This window comes from Triturus cristatus, chromosome 12 (assembly GCF_964204655.1).
Source record: "Triturus cristatus chromosome 12, aTriCri1.1, whole genome shotgun sequence".
NCBI lineage: Eukaryota > Metazoa > Chordata > Amphibia > Caudata > Salamandridae > Triturus > Triturus cristatus.
The window spans coordinates 267,869,264-267,884,772 of record NC_140595.1 but is presented as its reverse complement, the minus strand read 5'-3'; the positions used below and the strand labels follow the sequence as shown (position 1 = coordinate 267,884,772).

Below are 15,509 nucleotides of genomic sequence, written 5' to 3'. Positions count from 1 at the left end.
TCGCCAGGGCAGAGTACCTCTCCGAACCGGCCGTGCTGGTTTCTTTAGATGCCACGATGGCCTTTGACACCATCGAGTGGCCATTCCTCTGGGCTGTCATGACCAAATTCGGCTTTGGGGAGGGATTTCTTGGCTGGGTGAAGCTTCTCTACACGGGACCCATGGCTCAGGTGGTGGTTAATGGGCGGGTCTCTCGGCCCTTCGCTCTCGGTAGGGGTACGAGGCAGGGGTGCCCGTTGTCCCCTCTGCTCTTTGCTCTCGCCCTGGAGCCACTCGCCGCTTGGCTCCGCTGGGAGCCCTCGATCAGGGGGATCCGGTGGGCCCCGGGTTTTGAGGATCGGGTCTCGTTATATGCTGACGATATCCTCCTGTATCTTACCTCGCCGCGGCAGTCGCTTAACGTTCTCTTCGACGTTTTGGCTTCCTACGGGAGAAATTCGGGTCTCACGATTAACTGGTCTAAATCCTGTGTCTATCCTATCTCCGGTGGCCCCCCTCTCCTGCCGCCTCGGCTTCCGATCCAAATATCTCAGTCCGGCTTTAAATACCTGGGGATACACATCTCGCTGGACCCGGTAGCTCGCTATGAGCACAATCTCCTGCTTCCACTTCGGCGTTTGAGGGAAGACACGGCTCGGTGGTGTAGGCTGCCCCTGTCCCCACTGGGTCGGGCCGCATTGTTTAAAATGATGTCCCTTCCCAGGTTCCTCTATGCACTTCAGAACTCCTTCGACATCATTCCACTGGCCTACTTTCGGGAAGTAGAGAGCCTGCAGAGGAGACTGGTGTGGGACGGACGGGCGCGTATCGCCCTGGCCAAACTCACTCTCCCCTGGTACGACGGGGGCATCGCGCTTCCCGACATTCGCAGGTATTATTGGGCCTCACAGCTATCAGCCATTAACCATGCCACGTATGCGCCTGGCTTGAACCCGGCGTATGAGATGGATAAATTCCTGCTTCCCGGCGGTAACTATAACAGGGCGCTTTACTCCCGCTCGGCTGGACGGACCCTGACGGGCCCCACTAAGATCGCGGTACGGATTTGGAAGGCGGCCAATGTAGCCATGGGCTGGAGTGAGCGACTGACATGCGCTACTCCTTTATTTGCCTCCGACCGACTGGGAAGCCTCTGGACAACGAAGGGGTTTGACCGTTGGGACACGATTGGCATCAGTAGAGTGGGAGACTTATGGATGAAGGGCGCGGTTAAGACCTTCGCGGCGCTCCAGAGCGAATACGAACTCTCGGAAAAGGAGTTCTTCCGATACGCCCAGGTTCGGCATGCCCTGCTCTCTGTCTTTGGGGAGGGGACCAAGATCCCGGCCTCTTCGCCCCTCGAGGACCGCATACTTGATGGTCATGTTCCCGACAGTACTATCTCCTTAATCTATAAAAAACTCATTAATAATCGGGCTGACCTATTGGTGCGCCTTCGGGAGACGTGGACGGGGGACGGGGTGGAATTAGACGACGAGGACTGGCAGTCCGCACTATCGTCCCCCAAGGAAGTCGCCATTCCAGCCCGTCTCCGCCTGGTCCAGTTAAAGATTCTCCACCGGGTGTATGTGACGGGCCCCCGTCTGGTCTCGATGGGATTCTCGGAAGATGGGCTCTGCAAGCGGGGGTGTGGGCTCAGTGCCACCTTTCTCCATATCCTTTGGGAGTGCCGGGAGGTGGCGGAATACTGGCGTCGGGTTCATGGGGTCATGGGACAAGTCACCGGGGTGGCGCTGCTGCCGGAGGTGCGTCGCTGTGTCTTGAATGTGTGGGAGCCTAATGATTATAATGCGGCGCAGACTCGGTGGGCGGCCCTGGGCTACATGATTGCTAAGAGGGATATAGCGCAGCTTTGGGGTTCCCAGCGGCCACCCACCGTGTCAGTATGGAAGGAAAACATGGACTGGTGTATGTTCAGGGAGAAGACGGTATATGTGGCCCGCGGTAAACCTGGGGCATGGGGTAGAATTTGGGGGCAATGGAACGTGTATCGTGGGGGTATCTGTACGCCCCCCCTAGTGGACACCGATATTGCCTTGTCCCCCTGACCCTTGATGGTTCCTTGCGACTGATTGTAATAATCGAATATAGATGTTCCTTTCCCGTTACCCCCCCCCGATCTTTCAGTACTCCCTCCTGTTGATAGCTCATTGAAGGTCTGGAGTAAAAGTCCCCCGGATGTAGCCTGACACACGCCTTTTGCCCGTATGCCTCGCCTTTTGTTTTTTGTTGTTATTTATGTTAAATGTATGTCTCCTGCTTCTCTCGAGCCATCCTGAGCCATTTACGGGGCTGGGCCCCAGGTGTCGCCTACTGCTTTAACTAATGTACGATCCTTTCTGAGTCTAGCGGCCGGCCCTGGTGGTTGTAGGCCCATGCCTGTAACTGCTTTATTGTTTTAATAAAATTTTTGGAAAAAAAAAAAATATGTAAGTTAAACAGAAATCAGGAAGAAAACAGCACTGAGACAGTAAACTGTGACAGAATTAGAAAACCATGGAAGTCACAGGAAAAATATTGTTCTCATATATGTGAGAATCACTGCGCTGCAATTTTACTTTGAAATTTGTGCATTAATTGTGTCACTTGTACTACAGTGCTTTCTTCAATGATAGGAGTAACTTACGTTTTTTAATAAAATTGCATATGAAAGCGCGGCAAATCTTATTATAGCTGCCATGTGAAATTGATTGCTCAACATACCAACGTATACAGTGTCTTAGTGTCTCTTCTTAAGGTCTCCTCTGTGACAATGAGAATGCGCCAAAAACTCAAAATGAAGAATGTATCACAGATAACTGTTCCTGTCAGTACGCTGCTGAAGTGCTGCAAAAAATATATGCGTAAATAACCAGAAAAAAGTCACCTCAGATCAAGAGTCAATAGTACCAAAATCAATTATTTATTAACGACACCCCTGACGCCTCCTGCAATGATTAATGTAGAAGGAGCTCCGGAGGCAAAGAATTAAAATGAAGGTAACTGCAATATATCGTTGAATAATAGTGCAGATATTAGGAGCTTTAAGCAACTTTATGATACTCTGACAGGACAAAAATTTTCAAAAATGCAGAATATAATGCTCCCTTGTTTTTATTTAAAATATAAAAAAGGAAGGGTACCCACTAATAATTGAATAGTACATTAATGTATGGATGCAGTGGGGCTCCAGGGAGGCATGTATTGTGAAGAATAGACTCCGTGTTGAAAAAGAAAAATGTTCACAAGAAGTAGTTCATGAAGGCTCCAGAGAGGTATTTAAGCTGGTGGAAAGCAGCATGTAAGGAGGCTCGAGGGCCGAACTAAAGGAGATGGAAGGAAACCAGTCAGTGGATGGGCTTTCAGTATATACTGTTTATTTTCATCTTCGTCACAGTTGTGCACAAACTGCTTCCTTCATACTAACTATGGAGGCTACTTTTGTATAAACCCTCAAAGGAACAATATATGGTCTGGTCTGTGGAAGACAGGTTCTGCTACCCCTCCTTTCTGTCCTCTGGGGTGCCGGGCTTTCCTGCTTCTCTTTGGATTAATTTTCTCCTCCCAAGGACTCCAAAGCAGGGAAAAGAAGAACAAGAAAAAGAAAACACGGGTCAGTCTTTGTCTGTTTCTAACCCTAGGGGTGTGCCACCGTCACCAAAAACGTCGTGGGGAAGGGAAGGGAAAGAGAAAGCCAGGGAGGGACCGGTTTCAGGGGTGAGAGGGGTTAAGTGTGGTAATCGAACTTCGGTGGGATGTGTCAGTGGGTTCACTCTTCTCGGGTACACCAGTAGCCCCACCAAAAGGATCCTCTGAGAGGCACTTGCCTGGGGCCACGACCCGTGAGCAGGACCGTGGCAGCTGGACCGCTTTGTATTCTTTCTCCTCGGGTGCCAGGACCTCAGGCGTTCCTCCCCCTTGTCCTCCGCCCGTCTTCTGTATTCTCCTCCTCGTCGGGTCTTCAGAGGCTCCTCCGTCCTGCTCCTCACACGCCTTGGCGTCTCCTCCTGCCGCTCCTCTGCACTCTCCGCTATGCTCGGCTCGACCTCCACTCTGCTCCAGCCATTTCCTTCCCAAACTCCGCTCTTCTAGTTCTCTGTTGGTCCGCACGTCCTGACGTCACGCGAACCCTAGCGCGACTAGAACGCGGGTTGTTTCCGGTGTCCCTTCTTCGTCTTTGTCTGTGTTATCCGACTTTCGCCGGGCTGAGCCTTCATCTTCCTCACACAGCACAATAATGCGCAAGTAATAATATGATGAGACCTTACCAGCCTATGAAGAGGAGTGGGAGTGAAAGAAAGTGCTGGTTTCCAGGCTCTGCTTACATCGAGGAGAGCTCCGTGTAAGGAGAGTGTGTCGCGAACCAGCCACTCAAGGGTTGAGGATTGATGAGATACAGAAGGCCCGGCGTGCGTCCTCTGTGAGAAAAAACGCCATGCTTGGTATGGGCATGAAATAGTGACAGACAGCCGGGAAAATCAGCCCAGCCGTTGGCGCTGAGGTCCTTGGCACATTAAAGAAAGCGTCGCCTCCGGTCGGAGTTTCACCCGAAGCGGAGCTCTACGTTCAGCCGGCCATCATCCTGCGTGGCCAGACCATGCCCAGTTAAATATAATTTTAATTCCAAAAGTCGCCACTTTGGCCTTTCCATGTTTGCTTTGATGCTCGAGCATTCTAAATCCCCAAGCCATTTGGAGTACTGAAGGTATGTCTTGGTGGGAGCGAACTATTTCAGGACGTCCATATAGCGGCTAACCATGTACCGTTGACTCGGTTTTGAAGGTTATCAATTGACATACATAAAATAAACAGTGAGGGAAGGAAACAGCCGTGTTTCTCACCTCTTTGGAACGCATTCACACTTGCCAGTTAGCAATAAAATGTTTTTGACAATTCAACTAAAATAGAGTGAATATATTTGGACGTCTTTCTCTTGCCTGCATGACACTACTGATATCTTCTGTACATTAAGACATATAGATTATTCACTTGCTCTGAAAGTTTCAGAAACGGGCCAGACTGCTAATAACCAATCAAATTTGAAAAAATTCTTAATTAACCAAGGCTAATTTTATCTTTTGCCCTGCCACAGTTATTACCGCTGGATCACTCGAGACTGAAGTGCTAAATTCAAACTTTAGATAGATCTCTTCAAAAAGCATGTTAGAATATCTCACGTACAAGGTCCTGCGTCATATGTGGTATCAGCTGTGCCAGAAATGTCTGTTGAAGTGACGGATTTTTTACCAACTCTTGCATTGGAATTCAGTAGTTGTTCTCTATTCCTAAAATGGCGAAATGTAATCTGAAATGTAGATGTCTTTGGCAAGCATCTCTTTAAGTAGACTTGAGCCACTTTATTTTACCACAGGTTTCTAAACCATTTACTTAACACTAGTATATTACTGCTTGGAACAAGCTCTTCATTTTCTGTTCCTGACAACTCGAAGCTAAACCTCAGCTGCCACTACCAATTCACTTTCATCACCATTTAGGCATCTAAAATGATTTTTTTCCATAACAAAATACCCTGTTAAACACCACCTTTGCATTTGGCTTTATCTTGGATTGTTTAGTATTTGAGTACAGTTGCTTTGTTCCAGAAGCTATGCAGTCCACATCCACCAGTTGAAGCAGTAGCTCCCTGGATTCTCATCTGTGATTCGTTTTCAAAACTGTTTAGGTTTTTTTGGATTCACTGGGTGCCAGCTTACCACTGATCCAAATGCTGCTGCCATCAGAGTGCTACAATTTGTGCCCTCAAAATGACATGGTGGCAGTTTTAGCACATTCCTGTCCTGTAGTATGACTTAAGGTACCATTTTTTTGGGTCAAGCCTGGGCAGCCCATGTGCTGCTCTGCAAGGCATGCTGTATTCGAGTATGGACTTGATGCAAGCCAATGAAAAATATGGGCAGAAAGTGGGTGGAGCTTCATTGTCCTTTGTAAATGCTGGCTTTAGATTTGTTACTAGGATTGTTAGTCCCACCTTAGTACCACCTTGTCTTCATTTGTAACCTCTCATGAGGACTGGCCCTTTTACTTCTGTTACTTGGTATGTCGCATTTAGTCTTTAAGCACTATTTTCTTTGAGTGTCTCCTACTGCAGACCACAGCATGCTTTCCTGCAACATTCAGCACGCCATGTGTGCTTTTACTTTCCAAGCAGCCCGGGACAATGGCGGCCACATCTTTGTCATTTATAATGCCATTAGTGCAAGACCTATTTCATTTCAGTCTTTTATTTATGGTAATTATCAAAACAGGTAAATAAAGAGCATTGTCTCAAATCGAGACCTATTGCATTGCAAATGCTGGTTTCTAATGCATCATCTCAGAGAGCTCTTTATTAGCTTCCTATTGAATCCTGAATTTAATTCGAGACATTTTGTATTGTACATAAAGTACTTCACATGTAGGTGCCTTACTGCTTAAAATGCCATTAGAAACATACATTGTTGGCAGAGTCCTCAGCTCACAGGATTCCTCCCTGATGAAAGTTTAGCGAATTAAACGTGTTTGGGGCACAAATACAAGAAAGATCTTCTCCCCATACAAACGAGTGGAACTCTCATCCTCTTACTTAACAAATAGTCTTACATCATTTGAAGTTGAAAAAAAACTGAAAACCTTGCTACTTCTTTAGTACTATCTCCTGATTCCTGCTTGGCTGTTGACAGCTACCACCTGTACACCTGATAGGCTAACTGTTTTGCACTTCACAAATTTCAAAATAAAAAGATGGAAAAACTATACCAATGAAAGGCAGTCAGTCAAAAGGTACTTTATTCAGCAACTAAAAGCCATAAACGCAGACATTTTAAAAAGAGTACATTCAATTAATAAAGCCTGAATCACATAACATATCGATCATACAGCTGTTCATATAAGTGGCCAAGGCTCAAGTTTTTAAATTACAAGCGGTACATTATATAACGTGCAACAGTGCTAAATAGAAAGCCAAATGATGTGGGCAATATAACGTAAAGTGCACATGCTAACTCAACATGAGCCCTTAGCACAAAGCAGGAGAAACAAGCTAGCTACTGCAAGGACAGCTTTTTCATGGTTCTAATGGCCCCTATTAAGAAACATGCAACCTCGAAGCAGACCATGGGAGAAGATAGCATTTGATGGTATAATAGTGCAGGTCTGACTTGGGTAAACTGGCAATCTCTGAGAAACATTAAACTTTCTACGCAAAGGGTTGTAATAATCACAGAAAAAGATAAAGTGTAGAGTAAAACCCTGCCCATGTGGTAACTTCTCAGAGCAAGATAAAGTGCCGGGTTTCACATATCCTTGGGGAAACGGCAGTAGCCAGGGGAAAAAATTAAAACGGAATCTACCCAACTCAAAGCGGTGGTACTCTTTGCTAACAAGGAGAAGGTACGGTTGAACCTGTAGGCTCAAAGTCAGTGTGACAAACCTTCTGTAACGCCCTGAACGTCTCAGGATCGTTTAACAGACACGATAATGAGGACGCAACCACTTGTGAAGGTTTAGTTATTTTAATGAAGGCAAAAATAATACAAGGAATAAACAAAGGTTATAGTCACTGGAATCCTCCAGGCTAAGTACGTTACCAGCCCACAGCACGGATGGTCCTAACCGTCCTCTGCATATACGCCGATCCCGGCGTACGCCAACAGAGGGCAGAAATGAAATGGCCGACAATGCCAATCGGTAGGCTGTGAGGGGCACGAAGAGTGTTGGGGAGAATCGAGGAGTCAGGGAAACACCCAGCCGGGGTCTCTACCTGAAGGGAGCAGCCGCTCAACCTCTTCCTCAGACTGCACCGGGACGCGGAGTCACCTCCTGGTGATGCGTCACCGATACCCCAATCACAAGCAAAGAAGACTGAACCGAGAGCAGCCGCTCGATCGATCCTGTGGACTTCCGAGTCTGTAACGCGGCAAACACCTCCTGGTGTGCGTTACAGCTGGCAGTCCCTGTATCTCTGGTCGGGCTGGGAGTTACGACTCCAACCAGCAAAAGCGCCACTGCGCTTTGACTCAGCCGAGTCAAAAAGCGAAGCTCAATGGTTATCCGGTAGAGCTTCCGGGTCCTTCACAGGTGACGATGGGGCAAGACACGGCCCAGGGAGTAACGACTCGACCTACCTCCGTTCTTGCCTTACTGGAGCACCACTCCGGAACACTACACCGACGTACCTGCTTAGTGAAGAGCAAACACAATATCCGACAGCGTTGTACCTCCCGGTTCCTCCCTTTATAGGGCGTGTTTTCCTTGAGTTATGTAACAGCTCTCCTGTTTACATAAGGGCGTGTTTTCCTTGAGTTATGTAACAGCTCTCCTGTTTACATAACCTCTCAACCGCTAAGCATCCTGGGAGATGTAGTCCGTTTTCGCTGGTTACCGTTTTCCTCCCCTCGCATGACAGGAATTCTTGACACCTTCTAACAGTGGGCTTGGTCTCGCCTTCTCTTCCCTGAACCCCTGCCGTTTGTCCAGGAACTGCTGTTTGAGCCTTACGTCGTTGGGTAAAGTAGCTGTTATAAACATCAGTCACAGGTCGGGCAGCCAAGCCATTTTGTCTGTTCCATAACATATTTTAGCCAGGGAATATGTAAAGCCCCCTCCAGCGCTGTACAGTCCGTGATTATACGTTGATTTAAATTAGGGGTGGGACAAGTCCAGATTCTCAGCCAACGCAGCAGAGGGGCTACCACTGTCAGACCCTAGATGTACCCCAACTCCAATTCTTCATGTAAAATATATGCCGGGGTAGCAGGCGGGACCGCAAGGAGCTTACGCATGAATTTGTTCTCGGCCCCCTGAATATCCTTCACATCCTTGTAACCCCAGACATCACATCTATATGTGGCCATGGGGATATATTTTTCTTTGTAGATCTTCAGCAGGGCAGGGAGAGGTTTTGACCTTAATCTTTTTGAGAAGTCCAAAGTGGCCCCCGCTGCTCTAGCTAAGGTGTTTCCTATGTGTTATTTGCGCACACCAAGACCCTCGTTCATCGAATAATACCTCTAGATAGGGAAAAGTAGGCACTTTGGTGAGCTCTGCCCCTTACAGTCAAATTTAGCCTTGGCAGCCTTTTGGGAGCCTATAGACATGATGTGTGATTTAGTGAAATGTGTGGTCAAATCTATTGAATCTACAAAAGCTATAAAACCATTTAAAAGCTGTTGGAGGCCCACAGTGGTTCTGGCAAGTAGGACCACATCATCTGCATACAGGAGTGCAGGGATCAACTTAGTCCCAGCCCTAGGGATATCTTTACAGCTTGATATTAAAAAGTGCCCTAGCTTGTTAATGTAGAGTTCAAACAGTAAGGGGCCAAGGTGCACCCCTGTCTGCCCAGGTATCCGTCAGACCACCATCTCCATTATATCTGACCGCGGTCGCAGTGTTTTCATGGTCCGTGCATTAGAAAGCCACCAACTCTATGTCTAAGCCCATATCACGTCAAATCAACCATAATTTAGACCTATTTACACAATCAAAGGCTGATGTTAAATCCATAAAAGCCAGATGTAAAATCCACTTCTTGGCAATAGTATACTTCCCAATCACTAGATGCAAGTTAAGGCATTGATTCAGCATCCCTTTACCCTACCTGAAGCCATACTGTAAATCATAAATAATGTTAAAATGGTCAAGCCACACTGTTAGACGCTCAAATACCACATTCCTCAGGATTTTGGCAGCGGAATCTAAAAGCGAGATCGGTCTATAGCATACAGGGTCATCCTGTGCACCCTTTTTAAAAATGGGAATTATTACAGCCATTGCCCACAAGGGGAGTTAAAACCACAAAAGCAGGCTGCATTAAAAACGTGAACTAATATTTTTGCCCAAACATTGGGGTCGGCTTATATAGGCCTCTAGGTACTCTGTCTGGACCGGGAGCCTTACCCCCGGATATCGAGATGATGGCTTTATGGACCTCGTCTACACTAAAATGAAGGGGAGTACTAGCCAGGCCCACTGCCATTTGCCCCTCAGGCTTTTCCAAATTGGTACCGTTATAGATATTACCAAAATGCTGTACCCAATGCTCGGCGGGGATTGTACAGTCTGTGTTGGAGTTTGGCATGTCGGAGAAGAAAGGGCTGTTGACCACGGACCAAAATTTGGAGCTGTCAGCTAAGACACTTGCTTGACTGAGGGCCTCCCAAGCCTGCTCTCTTATCAACTTCTTCCTCTCCAGTACAGCGTACTTTATAAGCCTTCCTACATTCCTGACTGCTGCTTCATCCCTTGGGTTATGCTTAAGAGCCTGCAAAAGCTCCCTGTGGGCCTCAGAACAGGTGCCGTCAAACCACCTCTTGGCCTTCGGGCATCTTGCCCTGCTCACAGTAGTTAAGTTAGATGCAATCTGCTTGGTTATTTTATCAAAGGCCTCTAGGTTAGCTCTGTCATGCGTGGTAGAGTCCATACATGCTTGGATCTCTGTAGCACAAACGGCATCCAGATTATCCAAGAAACTTTGTGGTAATCCTTTCCCACTTCAACCTGCATGCTTGATCTTTGGTTTTAATATGTGTGTTGGCCATACAACTAGCCCCCACCCCTTTTAGAGTGGCAGAATAAGACAGCTCAAGTGTGAGGGGGTTATGGTCGCTATTGCCGTCCCAAGAGACGCTCAGGTTCTCCGCGACCAAAACCAAAGGTGCGGAGAGCATGATGTAGTCAATAATACTAGGGCTGCTACTTCCTGCATAAGTAGGAACCAAGGCGGACATATCTGTTTGATGTAGGCAGCGTAGGTTGTAGGCTGAGAGGTGACCTTCTTTAAAAGTGCCTGACCGTGTGTGCTCAAAATGGTTTGTCGATGGTAAAGAATCCCCCTGCATCATCGAAGAAATGCAATTAAGCTTACTATGATATGATAACCCTAGGGGATTTTACACTCACCAATGTAATCTAGTTTTAGAGGAATTTCTGGAACACTATGGGGAAGGCAAACAAGAAGATGTTGTATCTCCTGGCTTCTGGAAAAGGAATTTTAAAAATTAACAGCTAGCAGGGTGGGAAGGTTCTTGAATGATAATTCAGCTAGCATATGAGGTGATCTGAATTCTATCATTTTGGACTTGCAAGAAAGTTTAAGTGAAAACATTAAAAGAAGGCCTCCCCTGGCTCTTCCCATATTCAAAGGGGTTGCAAATATACAGAGATAAAACCATCCAGAAAGAAACTGTCATTAGGCTCCCACGTTTCTTGTAGGGCAATAATTTGGTGCGTTAAAAAAAGATTTTTCCAAGATGTATTGCCCCTTTTTGACCTAAGACCGGCTATATTCCACAAGAGTACCTTCACAGAGGGGACACCAGAGGTGACGGATGTGGAAAGAAAGTTAGGGGATTTGTCAAACATTGGTTCAGGCATAGATGCTGGTAGGATTCGGTTGTTAGTGACCATGAGTGGCAGTTTATTGCCCTGAGTCTTTCAACTACCGGCTTTAGTCAGTTATTTTCGTCAAGACCCTGTAGACTGGTCAAGGGTTTGAAACGATTGGTCATGGGTAAAATTGTGTCCATGTTCCTTGTTTGCCCAGGTATAACCGGTTTACAGGGCAACTGCCATTGAAGATTGGCTGAGGGCTGCTTAGGGGGATGAGAAACCTTATAAGGTAGCAGTTCTGCTAGTGGGATGCCATTATAAGAATAGCACTACATCCACAAACGCCTTAGCCTGCGCAGAGTACTTAAAATTGACAATTACACAATCCCCCTCTACTTTTTTTTAGTCCTACATTCAATCCATCCCACTCTTCTGGCCATAATAATGTCAGAGGATATATTTGAACCATTTACCACGTTATTGTTACACCAGTGAGTGGCCATGTAAATAAGGTCCAGAGAGGTTTCCTTAAGATCTTGTGATAGTGTGGGAACCCCAATTAAAACAGCAACTAGGGGAACGGATGCAGGGAGCAGGTTGAGAATGCATTGCTTTTCAGCCTTAGACATTATAGGTTGAGGCAAGGTGCGTATAGATAATGAGCCTTCTTTAGTTGTTTGTGGCCTGGCCATTTGAGCCACCTGGGCTTCAAGGATTGACTCCTCAGGTGTGCAGTTGTTTTTAGATCTACAGGATAGTTCCTCGCTCACTGGGTCTTGAGAACACAAACCATGTTTTCCAGGCGAGATGTAATCGGACCCAAAACATGATACCCCCAACCACTGGCTCTGGCCTTATAAGACAATTATTGCACATGGGAATAAAATAATTAAGTCTCCTCTCAATCCCTTCCAGCTTTAGTGTTATCGGTGCTAGGATGTCTTTAGTCATTGACTCCAGTCTTACGAAAAGGGTATCAAGGAGCAGTTCAGGGTTGGGCTTGGCTGGTGGTCGAGATTTTGGCCTCAGAGACTTCCTTGTGACTCTATTACAGCCTGTATGCTTCCTCTTAGTGGGGGGACAGTCCAAAATTAAATCGTCTCCTGCTGGCAGTTTGGTTGTCAAGATACTTATGGATGTTGCCAGCAGGGACCACCTTAGGTGTGAGCACGGATACAGTAGAGATTGAAATTCCAGCTGTGTCCCCAATCAACCCCAGCGCCTCTCCATTCTTGGCCACAGTGGAGCCCTGGACAAGTTTCTCTGTCTCCAGTAAAAGCCTTCTCTCAGTTAGAGCTACCTCCTTCATTATGACGTTTGCCACTCTGGTTAGAAAAGAATCAATGGTCGCTACTGTGTTACTTCCTGGTGGCCCCCCTTGGCTGGTGGTCATTTTCCTCTTGCCCATGGCTGCATGAGCTAGATTTACCAAGCTTGCGAGTGCCACAATATGAACCTCATCTGTGTCATTTTGTTGAAACAGTGTAAACCTTTTCCTCAATAGGTTTTCGTTTCACATATTTTCCCCTTCCTCTGCTCTCTCCTTCTCTTCATTTTTAAATCACCTATAGCTGGCAAACAAATGATACACTAGGCTGCAACATCCAACTCTGAAACCATAGTGCGAATATTGAAGGTTTACGGAGTGTGTTTAAATAAGAACAAAGATTAAGCAGAGGTCAAAATGATGAATTGCAAAAGGTTTGCAACTTTGTACTTGTGGTGGAAAAAGCGTAATGTCAACTTAATTTTCTATTATTGCATTTTTAAAATGGCTGCACACATGATGAGTGTGATTCTCAACAATTTGCTGAGCCAATATCAGTTTGCAGCCGCTATTTGGTCAATGGCCCATGGGTGCCTCTAGTGTCCCTATACGTAACCGAAATACACTTAGCTCTCCTAAAAATAATTTTTGCTGTTGTACAAACACCTTTGGAATTTGCTGTCATTTTGATATATTCAGTGGAGAGACTGTCTTCAGGGGGTGGCTATAATGTTCTTAGGAGAATTTCAGAGCCTTGGTGTCTTCTACTTGTACAATCTTGATGCCCTGATTCTGAGTCGATCGTTTTACGACCCCTGCGCAACTTTGTGTTTCCACACGAGTCAGAATTTCAAAATGTGTGGTACTTACTGCAACCGTAATTACTGTTGTTTTAAATACCTTACCATTCCCTAAATTTTGGCTGGTCAAATATGCTGAAATTTAACAGGGGGAAGAGACTGGTATTTACCATCACATGCGGATTTTGGTCGGTAAGAACCAAAATCTGCAGGTTATTCCACAAAAAACTTGGAATAGATATTATTTATCACACCTGATACATTCCCAGCTCCATGGAGTGCGATTTTATCGAGTTCGATAACCTAATCAGGGACGTTGAGAAGGGAAGAAGCTCAGCATGTTAGCCCTAAACAATTCAATTGCGTGTATATTGTTTGATGTGTTTGTGTTTGTGTACTGTTATTCAACAATTGCTTCTACCTTTCTTCCACTGCATTGGTACTGATTGTTTAATGTGAAATATCTGTGCGTCATTGTTCAGCACATTAATGTCCAAGCGTCCCATCAAATGTTATTTCTTTTGAGCACCTTATGTTTTATGTGATGTACACCAATCACAAGATATCTTGAAGCAATGTGAATGGCCCTGAATATCACCAAGTCCCGAATTTGCTAACACTTGTCTTGCTGCATTGCACTGCATCAACTTGCTGCACTGTGTCAAATGGAGAGTGTGTGCATGCACCACATCTAATAAGGTACACCTTCCTGCACAAAAACAATCCTCCGAGGCATGTTCCTCTTTCTATGTGGGCTGCAGAATGCAGCGCACATAGAAGAAATAACAAGGAGAAGTAAAGATGTTTCTCCTCGTTACACCACTTTTGGGAAGTCATACCATTTTTACTCATTTCTAGGTTTACTACCCTTAGTAAATCTGGAAATGCTATAAAATCCATGGGTGGATACATGGGAACGCCCATGCTTTTCCCATGGAATGCTTCTCTAACACAGAGTAATGCAAGACCGCGACTTGCGCTGCCTTGCGTTATTCTAGATTTACTAGGCCAAGCAGAGCTCACAATGTAGCTTTGTGTGGCTCAGTGAATCTCACTGAAGTCCTTTAGTTGTGTTGTACTGCCTTATGTGACGCAATGGCAATGCAAGGACTTGGTAAATCGGAGCCCAAGTGTTGACTGGAGTTATCTAAAAGTGTAGACACATTTGAAAATGTGTAATAAATAAATAAATAAAAAAGGAATGCATACCCAAAACACACAATTATTGGCAAATTCTCAAAACCATTCACAACAGGCTTTCCATTGGGAGCGAGAGCTCAGGAGGTTTCTGAAGATGTTACCAATTACAAAATAGAATTCATTAGGCCCCTTCATAAATCACCAAGAGATGTGCATGAGCTGGGACACTGCAGGTAGACATAATGATGTGAGGGAGCAAGAGACCGGGAGGCTTCAAAACAATCTTAAGTGCACGGGGGACAAACTTCCAGAAACACAGTCATTAACATCTTCCTCCACATGTTCCCCAAGAAACCTATCGGTTTTGGAAATGTTTGAACAACATCTCATTAAACAAACACTCTGTATCATCTGTGCAGCCTTAATGAACCCTATTACGAAAGTGAATTTTCTAGAAGCAATCTTCTCCGCTAACAATAACATGTTTATACAACTATGTGATTTACAAAGATTTGCTTTTCAATCTGTGAACTATTAACCGCTATTTACAATATCCGTACATTTTTCAAGATAATCCTTATTTTGTGACTCGACTTGAGTCCATCCTCGGGCATGTACTCTCTCTTTCACCTCTGAAAATATGAATAACCACAACTGGTGAATAAAAATGCTCATATTAGTAACAGATTAGTAACAGAATGTGAATAAAAATTACATGGAAAGCTCTTCCTTACTCTAGCTTAATAATGCCGGCAGCCCAAAAAAAGAAGTTAATAAGACCTAGTGCCTGATTACTTCCGCTCGCCAACCTATTGTAAACGGGACCAACCGACTAGCCGTCTGCGGTACTGTCAAGGCAGGGCTGGACTGGGAACTGAAACCGGCCCTGGCAAACTGCTCTGCCAGCCCCCCTTAGGGAAGGAGAGAGTGCAGCCGAGCTGTTTGTTAGGGCCGGTTATTGCCAATTTTGTTATTGCCGGCCCCCGGTAACAAAA

At 45.7% G+C, this 15,509-nt stretch overlaps 1 long non-coding RNA gene across 1 annotated transcript in view; it reads left to right on the top strand.

Annotated features, from left to right (window-relative positions):
• The first annotated feature begins 2,179 nt into the window (after positions 1 to 2,179).
• Positions 2,180 to 15,509, top strand: part of LOC146775831 (uncharacterized) — a 52,119-nt gene continuing 38,789 nt past the window's right edge. Inside the window, exon 1 of the long non-coding RNA XR_014972411.1 lies at positions 2,180 to 4,684. This is a non-coding gene — a long non-coding RNA (uncharacterized LOC146775831). The remainder of the gene's footprint in view (positions 4,685 to 15,509) is intronic.